The sequence below is a fragment of the Sceloporus undulatus genome, chromosome 1 (assembly GCF_019175285.1).
Source record: "Sceloporus undulatus isolate JIND9_A2432 ecotype Alabama chromosome 1, SceUnd_v1.1, whole genome shotgun sequence".
Lineage (NCBI taxonomy): Eukaryota > Metazoa > Chordata > Lepidosauria > Squamata > Phrynosomatidae > Sceloporus > Sceloporus undulatus.
In genome coordinates, this window is record NC_056522.1 from 62,619,475 (window position 1) to 62,644,410 (window position 24,936).

At 40.3% G+C, this 24,936-nt stretch overlaps 1 protein-coding gene across 5 annotated transcripts in view; it reads left to right on the forward strand.

Annotated features, from left to right (window-relative positions):
* The window catches only part of SMYD3 (SET and MYND domain containing 3), a 550,856-nt gene that overhangs the window by 275,854 nt on the left and 250,066 nt on the right, over positions 1-24,936 (forward strand). The window contains exon 1 of one of the 5 annotated variants that reach the window (XM_042445888.1): positions 7,258-7,385. The exons of the other annotated variants lie outside the window; for them this stretch is intronic. The gene's annotated coding sequence lies outside the window, so the exon portion shown is untranslated. Of the gene's footprint in view, positions 1-7,257; positions 7,386-24,936 lie in introns of those variants that run through there. 5 annotated transcript variants of the gene reach the window in all.

Sequence of the window (24,936 nt, forward strand, 5' to 3'; positions counted from 1 at the left end):
CTATCTATCTATCTATCTATCTATCTATCTATCTATCTATCTATCTATCTATCCATCCATCCAGCCATCCATCCATCTATCAAAACATGCATGTTCCATCTTAGATAAAAACATTTTAGTATATAGGAAGTCTCCAAGCTGTCTTTGTGTGATAAAAAAAAGAGTTTGCACTCATAAACATTATCATCTTACACAGGTAATAATCATCTATCCAGTTTTGTATTTGTTTTTTGGTTTTTTTTTGTTTACATAAATTCATTAGAATTTAACTACAGTATAAAAAGAAGAGGATCTCTATCTTTCATTTTTCAAAATGAATGCAGAACTACCACTGTCAAATGTGTAGTTCATTTTCCACCTTTTCTGTCTCATCATAAATGAGATTATTTTAAGTTTTGTGATAAAAAGCAATATAAAATTCTAATATAAGATAAAGCTTTCAGTCTGTGAAGAGATTTGTACAACAGTCAGTTTTGTGTTTACAATTCAATAAGTCATTTATATGAATCTCTGATTCCAGGCAACCTTATTTATATAGTTAATATTGAGTGTGTTGGGGAGTTTTCAGAAATGAAGCAGTGGAGAGGGTAGGATTGAGATGAAATAAAAATATGTGTAAACATTGATGAATGCATGCCCATGGGTTATTTTTATATACATTCTATCTAGATATAAATGTGCAAATTGTTAATGAATACAAAGTGGATATTTTATTATGTGATTTCTGTAATGTGATTTAAATATTTGAAAAAACAAAGGCATCTTTAAAATGCTGGGCCTGATCTAGTTTGTGATCTAGTGAAGATCTAGTTCATCCTCTGTATGTTCAAAATTGTGTTCATATGGAAGGAAGATGTCGTGGGAATAGAAATTCTGTCATCCATGGTTTGGATATTCCATGTATTTTTGAATATATAATAGAAGGTATCATTTCAAAAGCAGAAAAATATATTTATATTTATATATTGGAAAACATTTAAATGTTCTTTAATTAATAGAAGTGGGTGGTGAAATGTAATTGTATCCAGCTACAGGTGGATAAGAAAGACTTGTTGTTCAAATCCCCATTCATATAATTTGATATAACCGGTGAGTGGTACATATTTAATGCACTAAATGTGACGCCAAATCAGGCATCCACTAAAAGGGTTAAAATCAACATTTGAAGTGGAGTCAACTAACTCTGCTGCCTCCCCCCCCCCAAATATGTGGTGGGTGACAGGCTGAAGAGGGCAGCATTCTCTGCACAATGAACCCCTCCATGTGACCAGGAATCTTGTTTCCCCATGTAAGAAGAACAATGATGGAGATGAGTGAAGCTAACCTGCTTGCTCCTTGCTTGTTGATTTTATCTGATTTGGCAAATGCCTGGGTAGTCCTACAGTAGGCATTCTTACCCTTTGAACCACCAGCTGTTTTGTACTTCAAGCCCCAGAAGCCACTGCCAGCATGGCCATTGCTGACAGATTCTGGAAGCTGAAGTTCACAACATCTGGATGACCAAGGTTCAGAAGCACTGGGCTACAGTTTACTGCATTCAACATGTAAATCCTATTGGTGTGTGTAGAAGTCGAAGGGTTTCATGACTGGCATTCATTGGCTTTTGTAGGGGTTTCAGGCTTTGTGGACATGTTCTAGAAGAGTTTCTTCCTGACGTTTCGCCAGCATCTGTGGCTGGCATTCTCTGAAGATGCCAGCCACAAATGCTGGTGAAACGTCAGGAAGAAACTCTTATAGAACATGGCCACATAGCTTGAAAAAACCACAAAAAACTATGTACTCATAGCCTTCTGTTCACACAACAGACCATTTTCATCTAGGATGGTTATATGGAAAGAGACAGCACCCAGCTGAGCATCCCTGGAATTACTCTTGCTAGTTTGGTACAATTCCAGCTTTGCCTCCTCCTTCCACTAGCAGCAACAGTTGTACATTTCAGACTGTTATGTAGTTAGTATGAACCACGTTGAAAGTCTTGTGAAGGTCAGGAGTGATCTGGTTATAGCATGATCCCAGGTATGGAGTCCAACTACAGCTAGTCTATAAGAAAGGCTCCAGCCAATTTTCAGATTTCTGAGAATAAGCACATGCAAAATAAGGCTTTATGTGAAAAATTTCAGGCAAAATAATGTACAGGAAAAGGTATTTCTCATTATGCATCCTTCTGCTCTCCATAGTTGAGATAAATTAGAAGTAGTTTGTATACATCATCCTGCTTAAAGGCTAGCTACATGTAATTTGTGTAATTAGCAACTTTTTAAAAAGACCTGGACAGAAACAGATATAGATGTAGACAGACATACTCATTATTCAGGAGGCAGAAGTAATGGGAAGAGAGCATTGTTTAATCTAGCCTAGGGATTAGATTTTCAGCCTAGGGATCTTCTTCCACATTGGGAAGCATTTTGGGTACCATATTCCACCAGTGGATGTGGCTCAAATCATAGCCAAATCAAAATTGATATGGCCAGGTGGCAGTCTTATCCATCTGTCACCCTTGCAGTAGCTTTCAGGCACACATAGCCTTTCCAGTTTGCAATCCAGAATCCTTGGGTCATGCAGGGCCTTCCCAATCTGCAAACCAGAGATAAGGACAGGAGAGAGTTCATGAACTAGAAGGAGAAACTCCGTGGGCCAGAATAAGCCCATGTACTGGAACTTCCTTTTGCCTGGTATAACCCTTATGTCACTCAGCCCCCCTCCCCCATTTATAAGCTTTAGAATAGTGGTTCCCAACCTGTGGGTCGGGACCCCTTTGGGGGTTGAATGACCCTTTCATGGGGGTCGCCTAAGACCATTGGAAAACACCTATTTAATTACTATTATGAAGTAGGAAAGAAAATAATTTCATGGGTTTGGGTCACCACAACATGAGGAACTGTATTAAAGGGTCGTGGCATTAGAAAGGTTGGGAACCACTGCTTTAGAAGATGATGTCTGACTTCTGACCTTGTAATAGTGGGTGTTTTATGGTAGTGTGAAAGAGGGAATTTCAGCAAGTGATATCTTATTATATAGGAATTTGCACACAGACACATTCTCAATAGAAGCAGCTTTGTTGTTTCCTGGCAACTTTTACCATAAGGGTAAAATGTTGGTAATGTCTACAAACTTTTTGCCACTTGCCACACTTTAATGGAACTCTATTAATTTAGGTATAGTGCCTTTCAGAAGTATTCAACACCCTCTTGTATTCTCTTACATTTTGCTCTGTTACATCCTGGAATTGAAATTTATTTTATTAGCATTCTTACCACTTGATATACACAAGGTACTCAACATCATGAAGGGGCAATTTTTTTAAACTGTGGGACAAAAGTTAAGCAAGCAAGCAAACAAACAAAATGCTGCCTCCAGAAGCCACCTAAGTAGTTGAGTGGAGTCCACCTCTGTGTAGTTCCAGTGCTGTGTGATCTTGAAAGACCCCAGAGTTTGTTGGAGACATTATCTAAACAAACAGTATTATGAAGCTCAAGGAGCCATTAAAATAGAGATGTAGCTACTGGGGTTGGGGTTGAGGGGAAAGGGCATTGCCCCTTTCAAAAGAAAATTGTGCCTCACCAATGGAATTTTTCTGCTGTCCCCAAATTTCTTGAATTGCAATAACTTAAAACTTTACATGAGCATTTAGGGACTTCAGGCATTGAAACATGCTTAAGACTGCAAGCAAAGTTAGCAAGGGTAAGGTAATGTACACACAGCAAATATTAGATGTGGAGGATTTTCAGTACCTCACTCTCTGCAACACTAGAATTTGAAAAAAAAAATCATTTTAGGGTCTATTTGAGTGCCATGCCCTCTGTCAAATCCTGCAGAATACTAAATTTCAAAAAGTCAGGCTCAGTAGTAAAAACCTAGAAAACTTTATTAAGGCGGGGTACAGACCGCCGCTTTGCGGCAGTCTGCCGCCGCCGCCAGAAGGTCCGCGGGGGAGCCGGAGCCTTCAAACGGCCCGACTCCCGCGCGGACCGAAAAAAGAAGCTCCAAAATGGAGCTTCTTTCAGCGTCGCGTTTGCGACGTAGCGAGGCGCCAGGGGCGCGCTCGCTACGTCAGCAGCGGCGCGACGCGTCTGGACGCTGTGCGTCCGATGCGTAAAGATGGCGCCGGCCATGTAGAAAGGCCGGCGCCATCTTGTACGGACAGAGTCCGTAATAGGCACAGGGGCGTCTATAAGAGACGCCCCTTTTTTTTAAAATGGGACGTCCGGAGGACGTCCCAAAAGGCCGTTTAGAAAGCCCCTAAGAAACTATAGGTCCAGTCTGGTGACTTAATTGTCAGAACTGACCAGCAACCGTTACAACTACATAATAAAGTTACACACAGTTCAAACGTCAAGCAGGTTAAATTCTTATTTGTGGGGTCCCCCAGGGAGCTATTTTGTCCCCAATGTTGTTTAACATCTATATGAAGCCGCTGAGTGAGATTATATGGAGTTATGGTGCTGGGTGCTATCAGTACGCTGATGACACCCAAATCTATTTCTCCATGTCTCGTTGGTCAGCCTCAAATTCTAATGGCATCTCTTCTCTCAATGAATGTCTTCCGGTGGTAATTAAATGTTTCATTTAATTAGAGGATGGCTATAGGTAAACATGCACCATTAAACAGTAATTGCTGACTTCCCTAGAGCTTTAGTTTGCAGACTGTAGAGACATTCTTATTTTATTTTTTTCTAAATCTGGATGGGAATAATGTAGCCCTACGGATGTTGTTGAACTATAATTCCAAGAATTCCTCAACACCAGCTCTTCTTGCTATAGCTACTAGGAACTGCAGTGCTACAATATCCGGACAGCTGCACAATGCAATCAGTGTTCTAAAGAAAGGAGTACAATTTTTAAAAATTTCGAAGCCTATTTTCCCCAAAACATATATGACATCTAGAGATATGGTGAATCAAGCCAAGTGCTTCTGTAAATTATCATGTGTATATGGTGTATATGAAACATAAATGAACTTCATGTTTAAATTCAATCCCCATCTCCAAGATATTTCATTATGCAAATACTCCAAACTGCAAAATAAAATAAAATAAAATAAATCCAAAACCCATCTAGTCCAAAGCATTTCAGATAAGGGAGACTTGACCTGTATAACCAGATACTGGATTATGGCTGGATGTGTGTAGATCATAAATACAGCCACAATCCACTATTAGATTATATTTTGTTAGACAAGTAAATTTTAGTGATTATATGTGAGGCCCATTGATTTCACTGGGAAAAGGCTGTGCTGGATTGCACTCACTAAAGATGTTCCCCATGGAAGAATTCTTCCCCATGGGAAGTGGCATATCATGGCACATATCTAAAGGTTGTTTTTCTCTTTGCAGGTGAGTAGCAGTTGTTTTGTCTTTTCAAAGTAAGTATACCATACTTTTTAAGAAGCATGAAATGCAAGTGTGGCTAACTAAATATATAGTTCTGTTAGCTTTATGATATATTTTTTTCATGTGCCCTGTGAAAATAGATAAACTCACTTGCTGTAAACTGCAGAAAATGGCTATACCCAAAGTAAACAAGATTTTATTTTGCACCCTGCTTCTTACTGTAACTTCATGGAAATTGCTGGACATATTCTTTATAGATTGCATGAATTAAGTTAGAAGGAAAGTAGGCTAGTGGAACCAATTGTGCCATTCCCCTCAGTTTTGTGATGGTTATCCTGGCTTTAAACTGTCATTGTTGATAGAAAGAAGAAAACCATAAAAAAATCTGAAAACATTTGTTTTGCTAACAATAGTAAAAGACTAACAGTGCAACTCTATATGTGTTTATTTAGAGGTATGCCTCACTAATTTAGTTTTCTGAATGTGTTCAACACTAAGCCATGCTGAATAAAACTGGTGAGTCCTTGAACTTTAGCTCAAGATTGATTACTTCATCTAGTAATTACAAAAAGGCATTAGTTTATGTAAACTGATTCAGATAATAACATTTAACAATTCAAACCAATTACAAAAATGAAGCAATCAACAGGAACAGTGTCAGGTCTCCATCTGTCAGAAGAATTGTTTCCTTTAATGGCAAGAGAACAAGCCATTCCCCTTGGTTGTTTTGAGACCAGCTTTTTAAAATTCAAAGTAACTCCTGCTTTGCTCTTGGGTAACAGCACAACCATCCACCCCTGACTCAAAGTTCCCACACTAAGAGGAGCTGGCAGCTGATGGCTTGTGGACTGCCAATGTTCCAGGGATCACAATTATGAGTCCCACTGCTCTTAGTCATTCCTGCGCCCATGGTATTTTTTTCAACTGGTGCTCTATGGGTTTACTTTTTTCTTGAAAGGAACACTGAATGGCAGTGGGAATAAATCTGTGGCGGAGCACAAATTCACATGCAATACCAGGAGTAGCTGGGAAAAATCATTTGGAAGACATTTGTGCATGTGAAATAGCCTTCAGGTTGTTTCTGTTCTCTTGTAGGTCTGATAGGTCAAACTGCTAAATCCTTCTGGATATCATATTAAGATGGTAAATTTAAATAGGATGTCCAACCTAAGAATGCATCCCCCCGTAGGACTAATTGAATAGTTTTCAGGTTTTATCTCCCTCTCATATCTTAACTGGTGTCTGAGCAGAGCTATGAAATTTTTTAATTACATGTGATTTTATTTATTTCTTATCTTTTTCTTTGTCACAGTGCTTTTGTTCTTTCTTTTTCCTATTTTGAGAATATTTGATTATTGCATATAGAGTCCATTTTATTTAAAGTGTCTAAATTGGCTGAGAACGCTATAAGCAGGGATATGCATCATAGCAATTGCAATAATGAACAGATAGAGGAAGAAATCCACTGGGTGCTGCTCCTGTGCAGATCCTATTAATTTTAATGAGGCTTGCATGGTAGCAGCATCTGGTGGATTACCCCTCAAACGTTGACAGAATGGCAAGGACTTGAAATGTATCTGGTTTTCATGACACACTGCCTTGGACATGTTTTCTGCATTCTTTCTGAATGTGGCCAACTTTTAATTCAGCCCCTCCCCCACTTAATCCCCCCCAAACAATATCTATTTTGATCTTAGCCTAATTTTTATGGTTCTAGAGAAAGTGTAATGTCCTTTGTTATAGTTGAAATGATTGAAATTTTGTATTTTTGTACCTAGCCCTTTTTTGTCCAAGTATATGCAGGATGAAGGCAGTCTGTACTATAAGATCAAGTGAAAGAAAGTTTCTCAGCATACAGTTTACATATTACTTCCTTTTTTTTTTTGTTATTTCTAGGTTCTGCCTAACTTTCTGAGTCAAGTAGAGTTTAAGACCTACTGATCTGAGTGGTATTGGGCTTAGCCCTTCTTTCTCCTGGATTTGGCCTGCTGTTGGTCAGGCTGCTTTGTAGTGAAAACTGTTTCTTCTATCTGTTTTAGAATTCTGGAAATTTATGTAAGTATCCCTTACCAATTTTGTTTTCTTAAATACTTTTTCTGTATCTGCAATAGTATTTTCTATCAGTTTCCCAATAATTCCTGACATTCTTATTGCCCTCTATAACATCTTCAACTAAGATAATTACAAATATGCTTTGCAACAGTAACAAAAATGGATATTTCCTATTAGAATTATTTTTCATTTTAATAAAGTTGGATCATGGCATTATATCTGAAGATTTCCCCGAATTTTAATAATTTTATGGAACAATGTTAGTTTAGAATTTATTAGTAAGTTGAAATATTATTGGTGCTTTCTGCACCGCCATTTGGGACGTCCGGAGGACGTCCCATTTTAAAAAAGGGGCGTCTCTTTTAGACGCCCCATGGCCTAGTACGGACTCCGTCCGTACAAGATGGCGCCGGCCCTTCTACATGGCCGGCGCCATCTTTGCGTATCGGACGCTTAGCGTCCGTACACGTCGCGCCGCTGCTGACGTAGCGAGCGCGCCCCTGGCGCCTCGCTACGTCGCAAACGCGATGAAAAAAGAAGCTCCATTTTGGAGCTTCTTTTCTCGGTCCGCGCGGGAGTCGGGCCGTCTGAAGGCTCCGGCTCCCCCGCGGACCTACTGGCGGCGGCAGCAGACCGCCGCAAAGCGGCGGTCTGTACCCCGCCATTGTTTAGTAATGGGTGCATTTTGTAATTGTGATTAATTTGCTAGCTAACACAAGGTATTTCATGTTGATGTATCTCTGTGTAAAAGCACTATTATTTCTTGTGTCCATTTGTAAACTAAAGTAGATCTTGCATGCATTTTTGTTAAGCCATATTTTTGTCATTGTTGTTACATTCTTTCATATTAACTCTGACGTGTAGCAATTCTATCCTATTTGGAAAAATTTGTTCAGAGGAGATCTGTTGCTGTCACCTTGTTATGAATAGAGTGTGTTCTGTTCCACTGGTGGTCTAAGGCTGGCCTTACACTGTTGTAACAGTCCATTATGACTGTCTAACATGTTTTGAGGAGTGGTGTATAGCAACAGCCAGAGAAATTTGACTGCATCATCAGAGAGTGATGCCCTGCTGGACTTCAGACAACTCAAGGGGGAAGCAGATAGCTACCCCTTCCGAAGATGAATTGGGGCCATGGCAAACACATGCCACAGACCCAGTCCATGGATAAGATCTGCTCCCTTTTTGTCCAGAGAAAAGCCAGCTTTGCTGGCCCTGCCATGGCCCCATGGCAGCCTCATGATGCTCTGGTGGTGTGCAGCGTGCAAACACCATGCTGCCGGAGCATCATGAAATCACCTATGTCTGGGCAGCTGGGCAGCTCCAAGCCAGCTTCCAGGCAGCATTGCAGATTGTGGCATCAAAACTCTATGTGCCGATGACGCCCGGAAGCAGGCTTATTTCACCTGTCTGTTCAGGCTCTCAGAAATGGACAGGGTAGCCTTTTCTGAAAGCAGAGTTGGCTTTCTGAACCAGCTCTGCTTCTTCTGAGGTGCTTGGAGGGCTGGTCAACTGGAAAGTGGTGGAGGGTGTTTTTAACCTGGTGCTCCAGTTTCACTTTTGGCTGATTTTCAGCTGATTTTTTGGGGCATTTCGGGTATGTGTATGGGGAGGGGGGGTTTCCAGTGAGAGGAGCTGCTGCATTTGATGGTGTAGAGCTGTTCTCCCCCCCATCACCATATAAAATGGGTTGGGGGCTTCAAGTGGCCACAAAATGGGGAGTAGCAGGCCACACATGCCACACATGGACCACACTTATCCTACTCTTTCTCCCTTCCCCCTGCCAGCTAGTCATTGCTGCACCTGTGGCTATTTTACAGTGGCCACCATGCTGTCACCTACCTCAACTTTATTTCTCCAGCCAACAGGACAATAGCTTCAAATGCTCTCCCCAGTAAGAGATGTATCCCCAGTAAGAGATACATCCCATAAGGCCTCTCTGCATCAGTTTTAATTCTTACAAGTGAGAATAAAACAAGCATTAGTCCTTTCTTTCCCCGTTTACATTTCCACTTGTATCTGGTTTTACAGCCCATTCCCATGTATTACTTTTATTTCCCTTTTTAACTTTCTGATCAGTTGAAGCAAGCCTCATGCTTCTTTCTTTTGTTTCATCTAAACCTCAGAATTTTGACCAAGCCCAGGCCTCTTTTAATGAGACCAAATGGAACGTGTTGTTTTTTTTAAAAATCCCAGCAACAATAGAACAGTAGCTTATATAAGTACTAATGTTTTCATCTCCTTTGGTCACAGTACCTATTCAGATTTATCAGAAATACAATGCATTTTGTTTATAATTCTCTTAATACTGCATTTGGAAAATCCCACATATATAGAAGTAGATGATTTCAGACTAGGTTTTTTAGGCCAGTTTTACAATGACAATTTTTTCCTTTGTCCTTAATGCTCTGACTGTTCTTTCCTAGATGAACGTATTGAATTAAATCCATAATATCATCTTTGCCTCTTTGGTACGGCTAGGATGTGTTCTGTCATAACAGCAAAAACCCCAAGCTGAATGATCTCATAAAAAGTATTAGGCTGGATCATAGCATGCTAAGTCATGCCTTGCCTCAGTAAATCAGGCAGATTATGGAAGTATTAAATTAATAATAATAAAACCAGCTTATCCTTGCTGCTTTCACTCTTTTAATCATTTTTGCTCACTTCATAGATTATTAACCCTTTTCCTGCTGAATGAAGCTTTAGGCTTCAGTATGATTGCTGGTTCCAGCTGAAGTTGGGAATCAATAGAACTTACTTAAGGGTAAGGTGTTCCTGTTGATACAGTAGGATTCAGCTAACAGTTGGATTTAGGCCAAAATTGTGAAGTGGATAAGATCACAAAACTAGTATTTTTTTAATAAGGACATCTTAAGCAAATTATATGTATTTTCTGGCATGTAACTGGAAAATTTAGCAACATATAATAACTGTATGACAAAATGCAAAGTCATGCCTCTATAATGGCTTTATGCTTTAGTATCTTCTACATAGTTATCAGGAGGTGCTCCCAGATTGGCAGCATCTGGTGCTACCCAGTTTTTGCTCTTCTGCTGTAATCAACATATGGATTTATAATAATCTTCCATGCTTTAAGTGCTCCTGTATATTTTTTTGCTGTTTGTACATTCCCTTGTGATCACCATTAGACAGAGCCTGAAGTATGAGGAATGGAAAATTAATCTGATCACAGTATTTTTAATGCCATTAAAAATTATTTTTTAATTACTAAATTACTAAATAAAAAGCACTTTTTATATTGTGCTAATAATTTTTTTAAAAGGTAGGATTCAGTGGCAGTTAAAATATTGTGTATGTGTGCTACTCTAGTTACTGAGCAACTCATAAACCCAGTTTCATATTTTGGATCTCACTGGAAATTGTGGTTTAGGAAGCCAAGATATCTTTCCAGGAACTGGGCATGTGAGAGTAATGAAAGGAAAGACTGAAGAGAGAGCGTTTGAGCACAAGTCTTGTTCTCAGTCTTGATAATTATGGTTAATTTGAACAAAATTGTTACAGTAATAATGAACCAACTTTCTCCCCCTCCCCCCCCCCCAGTGCATTTTCTATAGTGATCGTTTTTGTATCATACAATAGAAATACTTTGAATTTCACTGGCTTTCTGATATTGTTTTATTCAATAATACTGAAAACAGCATAGCTTATAATTTCCTATTTGTAGAGGCAGATTGGAAGGTTTGCCACACATTAAAATACACTGGCAAATTCGCTAAGGCAAGCATATTTTTCTGTAAAATTGTTCTGTGAAGATCCAACAAAATCTTCATGTTTACAGGCTTTGGAAGTATCTCATCAACACACTAGTAAAATGGGGAGCAGTCGTTCTTGAACAGATTCTCTCCACGGACCACCAACTACCTTGCATACAAATTAAGATGACAAGATGGTATATATAATTTTGCAAAATGTGGACATGGGCGACAATCTGCTTGTCATTACTATGCTGTGCACATCAAAGCATAATACCACAGACCCCCACAGTCACAAGATAATTTTAAACAGGTCTGAAATCATCATTATTTTCCTCAAGAACATTTGACCACATAAAATTTTATATGCTTTCTCTCCAAGCTTAACCCCATGCTCCCATCTTTCTGCTGTGATTAGGGATGTAATTAATATTTTCATTTTTTGGTTCACTTTCTTTTCACCAGTCACCAGTTTTTTTGGCTTGCACAGATTGAAAAGACCAGTTCCTTTTCCTGTTTTTTTGGATTTTGTGCAAAAATACTGCATTTTGTTCAAAAATGTTTATTGCACATGTGATAGATTGCTTTTCCTAGGCTGTCCCCTTGGAATTCTGCCATCCATCCTGCCCTTGTTTCTTCCTTAATCCCTTCCTGGACTGGGTGCTTGGACCTCAGGATGACCCATTAAAATTGAACTTGTATCTGTGTTGCTGTGATGGGTTCGTATTGAAATGCATACCCTGAGTCCTTGAGACAGTTTTAAATAAAAACAGTGAGGCCCCATACAGACAGGCCAAAATAAAACTGCTTTGAGTCACTTTGGAGGTATGCTGTTTAAATGATGTATGCGTACTAAGAGTTGGGAAGTTGCGCCAAAGCTGCACTCCAGTCCTTAGGACTGGATCGTGGCTTTGGCGCGGCTTCTGGCCTTTTAGGATGCATACATCATTTAAACAGCATACCTCCAAAGTGACCCGAAGCAGCTTTATTTTGACCTGTCTGTATGAGGCCTAAGTGTATCTTTATTGCAACACTGTAAAGATAATACATGAATGTTTGAATATTCTATTCTTCTATGTTCCTCTGAACCAGTCAATTCTTTCTCCTATCTATCTATCTATCTATCTATCTATCTATCTATCTATCTATCTATCTATCTATCTATCTATCCTGACTCTCTGAAATCACAACTCTGTCTCCATCAAATCCAGCCTTCTTTCTCTCAAAATCCACACCTTATGTTTCTCAACTTCAAACGCTGTTTCTCTGTCATCTTTTCCCTTTCTGTTCTCTATCTGGTTTCTCTCCAAGACAAACCCTGTTTTGTTACCATTCTTTTCACCTGCAGCCCCCCTCCCAGCCTCCCTGAACCAAATATGCTCAGTGCCACCTTACAAAACACAGCTTTTTGTGATGATGTAATTTTTGCACAAAAACCTTCATAAAATGTTCACTAAGGGGTGAAATAAAGCAGCTTCCATCAAGTTTGAAGGTGGAGCATTTATATGACATGTGCCTCCAAAGCTAGTGGAAATTTAAATGAAGCCACGCTCCAGGACTAAAAACTAGAGTAAAAATAAACCCTGATACTCAAGTTTAGCTTGGAAAATGTGCATCTTTTTTTTGATACAGTATTGTAATGTATTATATTGTATTATTGTCTTATAGGAGGGTTATTTTAAGAGAATTTTAATGGTTGGAATTTAGTAGTTGTATGTAATTTTGTTGTGATCCTGCCTCGATCCATAGGGAGAGGTGGGAAATAGAAATAAATCATCATCATCATCATCATCATCATCATCATCATCATCATCATCATCATCTTCACACCTGCTTATATACAGACCGACCCCAGTGCAGGGCTGTGGCAAAGCAAAAAAAAAAATAAAAAAAAAAATGAAAGTCTGACAGCACCAATGGATGCAGTTCTTTGATAAAATTACCAACTTGGTAGATGAAGGGAATGCTGTGGATATAGTATATCTTGATTTCAGTAAGGCCTTTGACAAGGTTCCCCATGACATTCTTGCAAACAAGCTTGTAAAATGTGGGCTAGACAAAGAAACTGTTACATGGATTTGTAATTGGTTGACCGGCCAAACCCAAAGGGTGCTCAACAATGGCTCTTTTTAAGCCTGGAGAGAAGTGACCAGTGGGGTCCCACAGGGCTCTGTCCTGGGCCCAGTGTTATTCAACATCTTTATCAATGACCTGGATGACATAATTGGGAGCACACTTATCGAATTTGCAGATGACAACAAATTAGGAAGAATAGTTAATACTCCAGAGGACGGGATCAACATTCAAAATGATCTGAATAGACTAGAAAGCTGGGCCAAAGCTAACAAAATGAAATTCAACACGGAGAAATGTAAGGTACTGCACTTAGGGCAGAAAAATGAAATGCACAGATATAGGATGGGGGACACCTGACTGAATGAAACTACATGTGAAAGGGATCTGGGAGTCCAAGTAGACCACAAGTTGAACATGAGTCAACAGTGCAATGCGGCAGCTAAAAAGGCCAATGCAATTTTAGGCTGCATCAATAAAAGTATAGTGTCTAGATCAAGAGAAGTAATAGTGCCACTGTATTCTGCTCTGGTCAGGCCCCACCTAGAATATTGTGTCCAGTTCTGGGCACCACAATTCAAAATGGACGTTGAGAAACTGGAGCATGTCCAAAAGAGGGCGACTAAAATGGTGAAAGGTCTGGAAACCATGCCCTATGAGGAACGACTCAGGGAGCTGGGTATGTTTAGCCTGGAGAGGAGAAGATTAAGAGGTGATATGATAGCCCTGTTTAAATATTTGAAAGGAAGTCATATTGAGGAGGGAGCAAGCTTGTTTTCTGCTGCTCCAAAGAACAGGACCCGGAACAATGGATGCAAGCTACAGGAAAAGAGATTCCACCTCAACATTAGGAAGGACTTCCTGACAGTAAGGGCTGTTCGACAGTGGAACACACTCCCTCAGAGTGTAGTGGAGTCTCCTTCCTTGGAGGTCTTTAAGCAGAGGCTAGATGGCCATCTATTGGGAATGCTTTGATTGGATTTCCTGCATGGCAGGGGGTTGGACTGGATGGCCCGTGCGGTCTCTTCCAACCCTATGATTCTATGATTCATACACAAACCAGACAGTCCAACAAAGGGGCATAGGGTGAAGGGGGATAAAGAGGGCATGTATGTGATGCACTGATGTCCTGTACCGGTGGAACATCACACGTGCAACAGTTTGCAATGGGATGGTATCTGGGCAGATGTGGGAGGTACTTGGAGGTTGCAGGCAGTTTGTTTTTCTGACGGTGAGCATGCATGGTGGGGAGGAAACAAAAAAATTACCCAGCATTGCTGTGCAATGTGGTCTGCCATGGGTATTCAGCCTGCCTTGGGAGCAGGACGTTCAGACAGCAGGATTTCAACCCACTTTTGGAAAATACAGGACCAAGCCACTTTTTCCTGCCGGTCTGTTCTGGCCCTAAAACATCATGATATATGAAACATCATTAAAAATACTTGAAATGTTTTGCAATCCTATTAGAAACATACAATCAAAGAATCATATAGTTGTTCATCAGGAGATTTTTTTAAAAACTGTTTTATTCGCACATGCATCCATAATCTTGATTTAATTTTCATCCTTAACAATGTCTTTTTTTTTTTTTTACATTCCTGACCTTGTCCAATTTTCCATTTTTTCCCCTTAGAAAAAGGTATGACCAGCTGAATTTTGATAAGCCTCTCCATACTTTCATAGTCTGCTTTGTTTTGAGCCACTTTTCTATAGAGGTCATATTAAAGCTAGGTAGAAAACACGTAGAAGCTGCCACTCAGCTTGCCGCTGACATAGCTTTCAAGAGCCTAGGATCACCTTCAAACCTTGATAAGTTAGCACTGTAGGACTTTGCAAAGGATCAGAAAATAGACGTCCTAAAATTATTGGAAGAGTCTTTGGTTGGGCAGAATAGCTGTGAGGCATTCACAGGCAAACCAATTGTACTGGAGAAAAAAGATAGACAAAAGGAAGTACTACTTTGCACAACACAGAGATAACATGTGTATGGAGTTTGTTGCTACCAGATGTGATGACAGCCAGTAGCTTACATAGATTTCAGATGGTCTCAGACAATGTCTACTAGTCCTGTTGCTTTTGCTTGCTTCAGAGGCAGTGCACCTTTGTGTGCTAGGGCACAGCAAGGAAGAAGGCTATGACTCTCAAGCTCTCTAAGATTCCTTCCTTTCTTTTTTTCCTCTGCTCCTAAAATACTATTTTGTACAGTTGTCATCATCTCATAGAGTACTGTAGTTTCCTTACTGATCGTTTCCACCTTCAGACAGTTCAGAATAGCTCTAATAATATATTCTCATCACAACCATGTTTTCTTTTGGCTGGAAGAGTCAACATAGAATCATAGAATTATAGAGTTGGAAGAGACTGCAAGGGCCGTCCAGTCCAAACCCCAGCCATGCAGGAACTCTCAATCAAAGCATCCCCAACAGATAGCCATCCAGCCTCTGTTTAAAGACCCCCCCCCCCAAGGAAGGAGATTCCAATACACTCCGAGGGAGTGTGTTCCACTGTCAAACAGCCCTTACTGTCATGAGATTCCTCCTAATGTTGAGGTGGAGTCTCTTTTCCTGGAGCTTGCATCCATTGCTCCCAGTCCTATTCTCTGGAGCAGCAGAAAACAAGTTAGCTCCCTCCTCAGAATGACATCCCTTCAAGTATTTAAACAGGGCTATCGTATCACCTCTTAACCTTCTCTTCTCCAATCTAAACATCCCCAGCTCCCTAAGTCGTTCCTCATAGGGCATGGTTTCCAGGCCCTTCACCATTTTAGTTGCCCTGCTTTGGACATGCTCCAGTTTCTCAATGTCCTTTTGGAATTGTGGTGCCCAGAACTAGACACAGTATTCCAGGTGGGGCCTGACCAAAGCAAAATAGAGTGGCACTATTACTTCCCTTGATCTAGACACTATACTTTTATTGATGCCGTCTAAAATTGCATTGGTCTTGTTAGCTACCGCATCACACTGTTGACTCATGTTCAATTTGTGATCTACTTGGACTCCCAGATCCCTTTCACACATAGGAGTTTATCGCACACGCGTTTGTAAACAATCCGAGGTCTGTATGGTAACGGAACGGAACGGATTTTATCGCACAGCCTCGTTACCGACACATTTACAGTGCGTACCCGTTCCGTTCTGTTCGCGTAAAATGTCCCCAACGATTTATTTCCGTCCTCCCTCTCCAGTAAACGTTATGAGAACGGAAAATCCCCCATGTGCGATATCCTACGCGTTCCAATTCCATCCCCGTCCAGTCCCTACAGTAACGATGGTCCATCATGACATCTTTCCTATACCTGGTCCCCTTGCAAGATGTTTTAACGACTTTCATCAGTGAAAATTATAGAACATGTAGACATGTTTGTATATGAAAAAAAACAAACAGGAAACTGTGTTTGATACCAGGTAACGATCTCGGGTAGGTATGTTAGGTTTTGAATAATTGTCCCGCTGCAACAAGACAACTGAAGACCTAAATTAAGCCATGACTTTAGGACCTAAAATGTCCAACATTTTGTGCTTTAGTTTGGTGCTGCATTTGTCCTACTGTTTGTTCTACATTTTGTCCTACATTTATTCCCTGGCGATAGTGGACTATAATGGCAACATAATGGTAGCTTTGCCTGAAATATCCAATTAATTCAGGGACAAATGAAAGAACAAAGCTATGGAGAAAATCTACCTTGTTCTTATAACATTTAAAAAAATTTTTTAACATTGATAGCTATATTTTGTCCTACTGTATGCACTAGTTTTCCGAGGACATTTACAGCAGTTCTAGATGGAGGGACATCACGTAATAGATAAATATTTCCTTTCGTTACTGTTGTGGATTTTTTTATCAGTGATTACAACACTGTAGTGGCATTACATAAAGTACCTTGAATTAATATTTCGTGTTTTGTTGTGGGATTGCCCATTTTAAGGAGTGGTATATTGATTTCTCAGTCAGAGAACTTCCCTGCCTACGAATTCTATACACCCCTCCTTAAAACTGTCAACCCCATAATGTGACAGGAGGCGGCTGCAATGTCTCTTCCGCGTTTTTGCAGAGAGGGACAGCGAGTTTCCCAATATTCCTAGAGCTCCCTTTCGAAACCGCGTGCCAATTTTTTCCTGAACTGCGCATGCGCAAAGACAGGGGATGTTCGGGGCGTCATCGGGATGCGACCCGGCTGTGCGGTGAAATCCATTCACAGTGAGGTCCACAAATGACAACAGGTCGTTCTATCGAAAAGCGGAGTGCGATAGCGATCGTTCTTGTTGCGATCGCATAACGTTGACAACACTTAATGCGATAGCGTTCGTCGTCAGCCCGTTTCCTGATCTGTCCGGCTTGTAGACATGAACGGAACGGGAAAACTGTAAGTGCGATAAGGTCCCCAGTTTCATTCAACCAGGTGTCTCCCATCCTATATCTGTGCATTTCATTTTTCTGCCCTAAGTGCAGTACCTTACATTTTTCCGTGTTGAAATTCATTTTGTTAGCTTTGGCCCAACATGACTGGAAAGTCAGAGAATGAGAGAGTGAAATGGATGATCGAGTCAAATGTCCCACACCTGTGATAACCTAGGGCGCATGCTAAGGAATGCATTCAAAATATTACCAAGATTCAAAACTAAATTAAGTTTCTCGGTGGATTCCCCATAGAACCAGTTAGCTTGGACCATTATGCAGAAGTGGAGATAATAGAAAATTCAAACCTATAATTAGACAGAACAAAAAGACATAGAGCTATGCAAAATTCAACATATTTTATATCAATCTAGCCATTGGGGGCTTGTTCATAAAAACTTTAATGTTACCCATTGTTGTTAACTGCTGTCAAGTCAGCTCTGACTTATGGTGACCCTATGAATAAAAGACCTCAAAGTCAACCCATCATCAACAGCACTGCTCAGGTCTTTCAGACTCAGAGCTGTGGCTTCCTTGATTGAATCTATCCAACTGGAACATGATCTTCTTTTTCTGCTACCCTGTATTCTACCAAGCATTATTGTCTTTTCTAGTGAGTCATGCCAAAATATGACAACTTCATTTTAGTCATCATGGCTTCTAGGCACTATCATGTTGAATTGTTGTATCATAAGGTTTCTGTGGTAAAAGATCTTTAAAAAGAGTTTACCAAGCCTTCCTCTGCGCAGTACAAACACATATTAGCTACAGAGCCACTACACTTGCCTCTGAGAGATCCTGCACCAGTATTACCCTCCCCTGCTGCTGTCCAGTAGCTCTTTAACTTATGTTACAGTCAGTATGGTAGTGATGAGATGGCTGGTTGTCTATTGTTTTCCTGTGCCAACTGCCTGGGAATTCAAAAGTAAATCTGGGCAACAGCAAACAAATTACTTTCTTATAGAGCATAGACCTATTACTTGTATTAAAAATTCTTTAAAGTTCATCAAAAACATTCCCTTTTGCCTCTTTTCTTTATTTAAGTTGCTCTAAAGAGAACGCCACTGAGAACAATAAGGGGACTTTTAAAGTTTCTGAAGAGTCTCTGGACAAGAAAATTATTTTTCATGCCACTTTACTTACGACTCTTGGGCTTAGTGTTGTCAGAAGTGCATAATCACATTTTTAAAGTGACCCCAAAGCTTTTCAGCACTTCTTGCCCTTTGAGAACAGGCTTCTCACACAGTAGGACCCTCCATTTCACCCTCTGGGACAGATTATTTCCACTCTCTCACTTGTGATTGCTTGTCACTATCTTGGTGATTTGGTTGCTAAGAGAGCACTTTTGAAATATCATATATAATACCTTGAGAGCCAGTGTGGCATCATGGTTTGAGGGTTGGACTGCAACTCTGGAGATCAGAGTTTGATTCCAGCTTGGCCATGAAACCCACTGGGTGACCTTGGACATGTTGCATGCTCTCAGCCTCAGGGGAAGGCAATGACAGGCCTTCTCTGAACAAATCTTGCCAAGAATACCCCATGATAGATCATCTTAGGGTCACCATAAGTTGGAAATAACTTGAAGGCACACAGCAGCAGCAGCAGCAACAACAACAACATAAACCTCTATGTTCCCCTTTTTCTCCAAGAAGCAATTTTGCCAGCCCCTTACTCCTCTGGCTGGTGATCACAGTGTAGAGCACTTCTCCAGCAGTGGAGCACTCACATGCAGAAGCTAGTGCTCTGCTATCTTCTCCAAATACTTATTTGTGATGTTTAATGATTAAGTTGTGGTCACATTTTCCAGCATGCTTTCTGTGATGACTGATATCATAAGGGCAAACGACCATGAGCCAGGAGTGCTAATAAATGATTAGCCTATTTTCAGGCTAATGGGGGCACAGTGGTTAAGTGGTTAAGATGCTGACTCTGACAATTCCAATGTCGTCAGGTTGACAGTTCGAGACCCAAATGCTGAGTGACAGAGTGAGCTCCTGTCACTAGTCCCAGCTTCTGCCAACCTAGCAGTTTGAAAGCATGTAAAAGTACACGTATATAAATAGGTACCACTTTGGTGGGAAGGTAACAGCATTTTATGCACCTCGGCATTTAGTCTTGCTGGCTACATGACCACAGAGTCGTCTTTGACAACACTGGCTCTGTTGGCTTAGTAATGGAGATGAGCACTGCCCCCTACAGTCAGACATGACTAGACAATCACTTTTTTTTACTGGTTTCAGAAGAACCTCAGTACCACCACTGGAGTAGCTCTTTAAACAGAAATGTGTGGGTTTTCAAGCTTTCTACAAGGCTAACACAGCTTCTATTGTGCCTGTGTTTTAGTGTCATTCTCTTACCTCGGCAGTAAAGTCAACTGCCATATTGCTCCAGGATATGCAGTGTTTATTGTGAATATACTGGCTGTTACACTATGCTACACAGCTTCACATAAACAATACTCCTGGATGCTTATTTTATTTTCATAGCCAGTAAAGGCTAGATGTCCAGATTTCAGATACTGTTAAGATTTTGCCTTGGTTGTCACTTAAGAAATGGTACGATACAAATATTTTTCACAAAAACTGCAGTATCCCCCTCCTGCTTCCATTTTTCAAAGGTTACGAGTTATGGAAAACATATGATTAAGGCTGGTGCTGAGAAAAATGCCAATTAAGCAGTAGTATGCAGATTACAAATCACTGTTAACTAATTAAGTTATGATACACTCTTACCATTAGTGGAATCCATAACAGGAGAGAATGGGGTGGGTAGCATGGAGGGAATTCCATGCAAATTCTTGAATCAGGCTGTATAATAGAGGGTGCATTACAGCATTCCTACATTGATAATCAGAGCAAATAAATTAATAGGTGCCATATGTAATTTAAATAGAAGTGTCTGTTATTAGGTTCTTCCAGGGTATAATTAATCACTTGCAGCTGCATGTTTTGGAGTCATTATGATGTACAGTAGTAGCATTTCATTAAAAATCTCACTTGGTAATTATGGGTCAATCAAATTGTCATTGTTTCTCAAGGAAAGTCAGAAGCCAAACCTCATTGTATAATTTCATTGGCTTGTTGCATCAATAGGTTGTATGGAATTGAATAAAAATCTTACTGGCCTAATTGCTTCATATACTGCCATTTCGGAAACCTCCTGGGCTTGTCAGCAGAATTGGCAGAAGAAGTGCAGTGTGTTGTGTGTGCAATTGGATAATAATAAGTCTTTGGGGATTGCAGAGGGAAGGATATGTGAGACAGGGGACCAGGAGAAACACACAGATGAAAAACAACAGCATTATAGAGGCTGATAAGAGACTGAACACACTTCAGGTAGCCTGTAAGATGTCTCTTCCACCCATGTTTATATGGAAGTGAAAAGATGCTGCATTGAGAATAGTTAAAATTCCAAAAATTGTTCACAGCTGTGTTCATGTGGCTGAATAGTATTCATCTGTAACCACAGAAGCATAATGCAGTATGTATTCAATAATATGCTACACCATTGTAATATCTGAAGTTGTTTGGTTTCCATGAGCAGCTAGATGTCAGTGTTGTCATGGTGGAGAATAGGTTTACTGAGACATTTGTCCAACACAGTGTAGGCTATTTGTGCCTGGATTCTGTCTGGTGGTTGTGCACTGTTCTGTCACAGGAAGATCCTTCATTTTTCCTGATTTGTAACAGAGCTAAATGTGCAATGTTCTTCTTTGGTATGTATGGAAACAGGCATTCTTGCTTCTTAAAAATATGCCAGCATTCCCAATTCTCTCCTTATACAAAGGTTTGCACCTTGTCCAAATATTAAGTTCCCACCATAAACCTAGAGTGTTCAGATAGGGTGGCTAATTTTCAAAGGACAGTCTATAATCTGAAAGGTTGCTAAAGTCCAGACCTCTTTTTGAAGATGACTTCCATTTTAAGGACTGTCCATTTCAAGTCTTCTTTGAAGATAAAGAACTATAAAGAGGGATTTCACTGATGCAGAAGTGGCCGCTCCACATTCACTATCCTGAGCATGCATGCTGGTCTTCTGTATACTGTCTTTCCCCATTTAAGAGAAATGTATTGAATGAACCTCTGTTTAAATTGCAAATGTAAATTTTAATGTTGCATCTGTATAACTAGCACATGCAATTTTATAAAAATCAGATCCCTCTTTTATTTTCCATTTTTGGTGATGTTAGTGACCACTTTACATACAGTCCAACTAAATGCATGCTCTCTTACTTGATCTCAATATTCTAAGGAGCAGTTCTTGCTTTTTACAGTAGAAACAAAAGCATTTTCTGAAGATGAGAGCATGGTCCTCCAGATCCAAAACTGAGTTTTGTAAAGAGGTGTTTGTGATTCCCGCCACCCCCCAAATAGAATGAACATGGATACCTTTTGTACAAAAGCACTGCATATTCACATCAGAACACACACGGTGCTCTTGAGGAGGGGGAGTCATAATGTTTAAAATAATTTGTAAGTATGATTTCACTGGAGATTTATGATGGGCTTTATTAATATGGACTTCTCAAGCTATCACTGCAGTTTCCTTCAAATTATCCACATTATAGCTAGCTATAACTTGTATCATATTATAAAATGCCATGCTTTCTTAACTCTGTAAAAAGGAGAGATTATAAAACTGAATTGTAATACTGGCCATATTATGTATTGGAAAGCTAAACTGAAATCCTGTGTATAATTAACCACCTTAAATACGGATGAGGATTTAATCAGCCTAGCTGTGTGAAAGACTGCAGCCCCAAACACCAGTTGTTTTCAATTTATATTTATATATGTTTTCATATGTATAATAATAGCAACATTTGGCAACATTTCACCTGATTTTCTAGTTTGCTAAGGAGGGTGGCTGTGAGTTGTGACCATTTTTGTCTTGTTATTGCCATTTTAGATTTGGGGATAAGTGCTGAAACCATATGCCTTTGTTTCACATGGAATGACAGATAGGTTTAAAATACCTTTCTTGCCTCCCCCCTTCTTCTTGCAGCTGTTTTTACTGGTACTAAAATATTCCTCAGATTGACAGCCACAGATTATAGGAAAGCATTTAATTCAACAGTCAGCAGTTGGTTTTTAGACTCTGCAAAATTCTTAATTTTACCACAGGGACTATATTACTTCTTAACTTCATAAAGCTTTTCCTATCCAGTCAATATCTGTGGTAGCATATTAAACGGAAAACTTCTAAGGACTCTACCACTAATGATCATTTCAACTTCTCTGTACTGCATAAAGGGGAAAAAGAACAAAAAGAACAAAAGCTGCACTCAAAGGATATTCAAAGCTAGCTTAATGCAAAATACATTTAAAAGAAGTCAATGTGATAGAAATGTTATTATGATTTTCATAGTGCATGATGGTATTTCTTAGGGAAGAGAAGGATAGTTCAGCTTCATCAGACCAAATGACAAGGAAAAACAGGTACCTAGTAATGTCACAGATCAGTATAATAATAGGACATTTCATAATGTCAAAATTTAGGAAATCCTTCAGTCTTGGATTTTATGAACAACATAATGGATCCCCTGCTGGGAGAAGAATGGAATAATAAATAAGTAAATAAAAACTGGCATTAAGATCAATTTTATTGCATGATATTTAGAACTAATACAGTATTTATATAAACAACTTTGTATATTGGCATATATGGTATATATGGTACTTTTGGTTGAAAATTTGACATCTTCCTCCCCTTCAAATAACTTCAATGTGCCTTTGTGTTCAGCCATACTTGATTCCAAGTATGTAGTCATGGGCGGGTTATACACCGCCATTAAAGTACGCGTGGAGCGCGTACTAGGGTTAGGGAGGTGCAGTGCTTCCGCACCTCCCTAACCCTAATACGTGCTCTGCGCGTAAAAAATGACGGCGGCTGTTGAAGATGGCCGCCGCCATGAGGATGTCACGGCCGCGCCGCCTCTATACTGGGCGGCGCGGACGTGATGTCCTCGCTCCGCGCCAGGGTGCCTAGTGCGCCCTTTGCGCGGACCAGGAAGGAGCTCCGTTTCGGAGCTCCTTCCTGGTTTGCAGCACCGCTTTGTGTTGCTGGGCGCAGCCTTCAGACAGCTGCGCCCAGCGAAGCAAGGGAGAAAGGGGCCAAGCGGCCCCTTTCTCCTCCTCCCCGCCGCCATGGGGTGTCCTTGGGGCTTGAAGCCCCAAGGACACCCCTTTTCAGGCTGCGGATCAGGGCCTCAGCGGCTGCCGTTATAGCAGCTGAGGCCCCGATACACCGGGGAAAGGGGCGGGTACAGCCCACCCCAAATGGGCGGTCTGTAACCCGCCATGATATTGTAAGTAGGGATGTCAGACAAGCAGAACAATGGTGCTTCTAGAGGCAGTTTATTCTGAATAGTACTAGCCATTTATATTGACATGAAAGAATCATAAAATCATAGAACTGGAAGATACCACAAGGGCCATCCAGTGCAACCCCCTGCCATGCAGGAACTCAAACCACCTTCAACATAAGGCCATCCAACCTCTGTTTAAAAACCGCCAAAGAAGGAGACTCCACCACTCTCCAAGGGGGTGTGTTCCACTGAGGTAGAATCTCTTTTCCCTCTAGTTTGAATCCATTGTTCTGTGTCATATTCTCTGGAACAGCAGAAAACAAGCTTGCTCCATCCTCAATGTGACACCCCTTCAAATACTTAAACAGGGCTATCATATTATTTATTTATTTATTTATTTATTTATACTTATCAAATTTGCAGATGACACCAAATTAGGGGGAATAGCTAATACCCCAGAGGACAGGATCAAGATTCAAAATGACCTGAATAGACTAGAAAGCTGGGCCAAAGCTAACAAAATGAAATTCAACACAGAGAAATGTAACGTATTGCACTTAGGGCAGAAAAATAAAATGCACTGATATAGGATGGGTGACACCTGGCTGAATGAAACTACGTGTGAAAGGGATCTAGGAGTCCAAGTAGACCACAAGTTGAACATGAGTGAACAGTGTGATGCGGCAGCTAAAAAGGCCAATGCTATTTTAGGCTGCATCAATAGAAGTATAGTGTCTAGATCAAGAGAAGTAATAGTGCCACTGTATTCTGCTCTGGTCAGGCCCCACCTAGAATATTGTGTCCAGTTCTGGGCACCACAATTCAGAAAGGACATTGAGAAACTGGAGCGTGTCCAAAGGAGGGCGACAAAAATGGTGAAGGGTCTGGAAACCATGCCCTATGAGGAACGACTTAGGCAGCTGGGGATGTTTAGCCTGGAGAAAAGAAGGTTAAGAGGTGATATGATAGCCCTGTTTAAATATTTGAAAGGATGTCATATTGAGGAGGGAGCAAGCTTGTTTTCTGCTGCTCCAGAGAACAGGACCCGGAACAATGGATG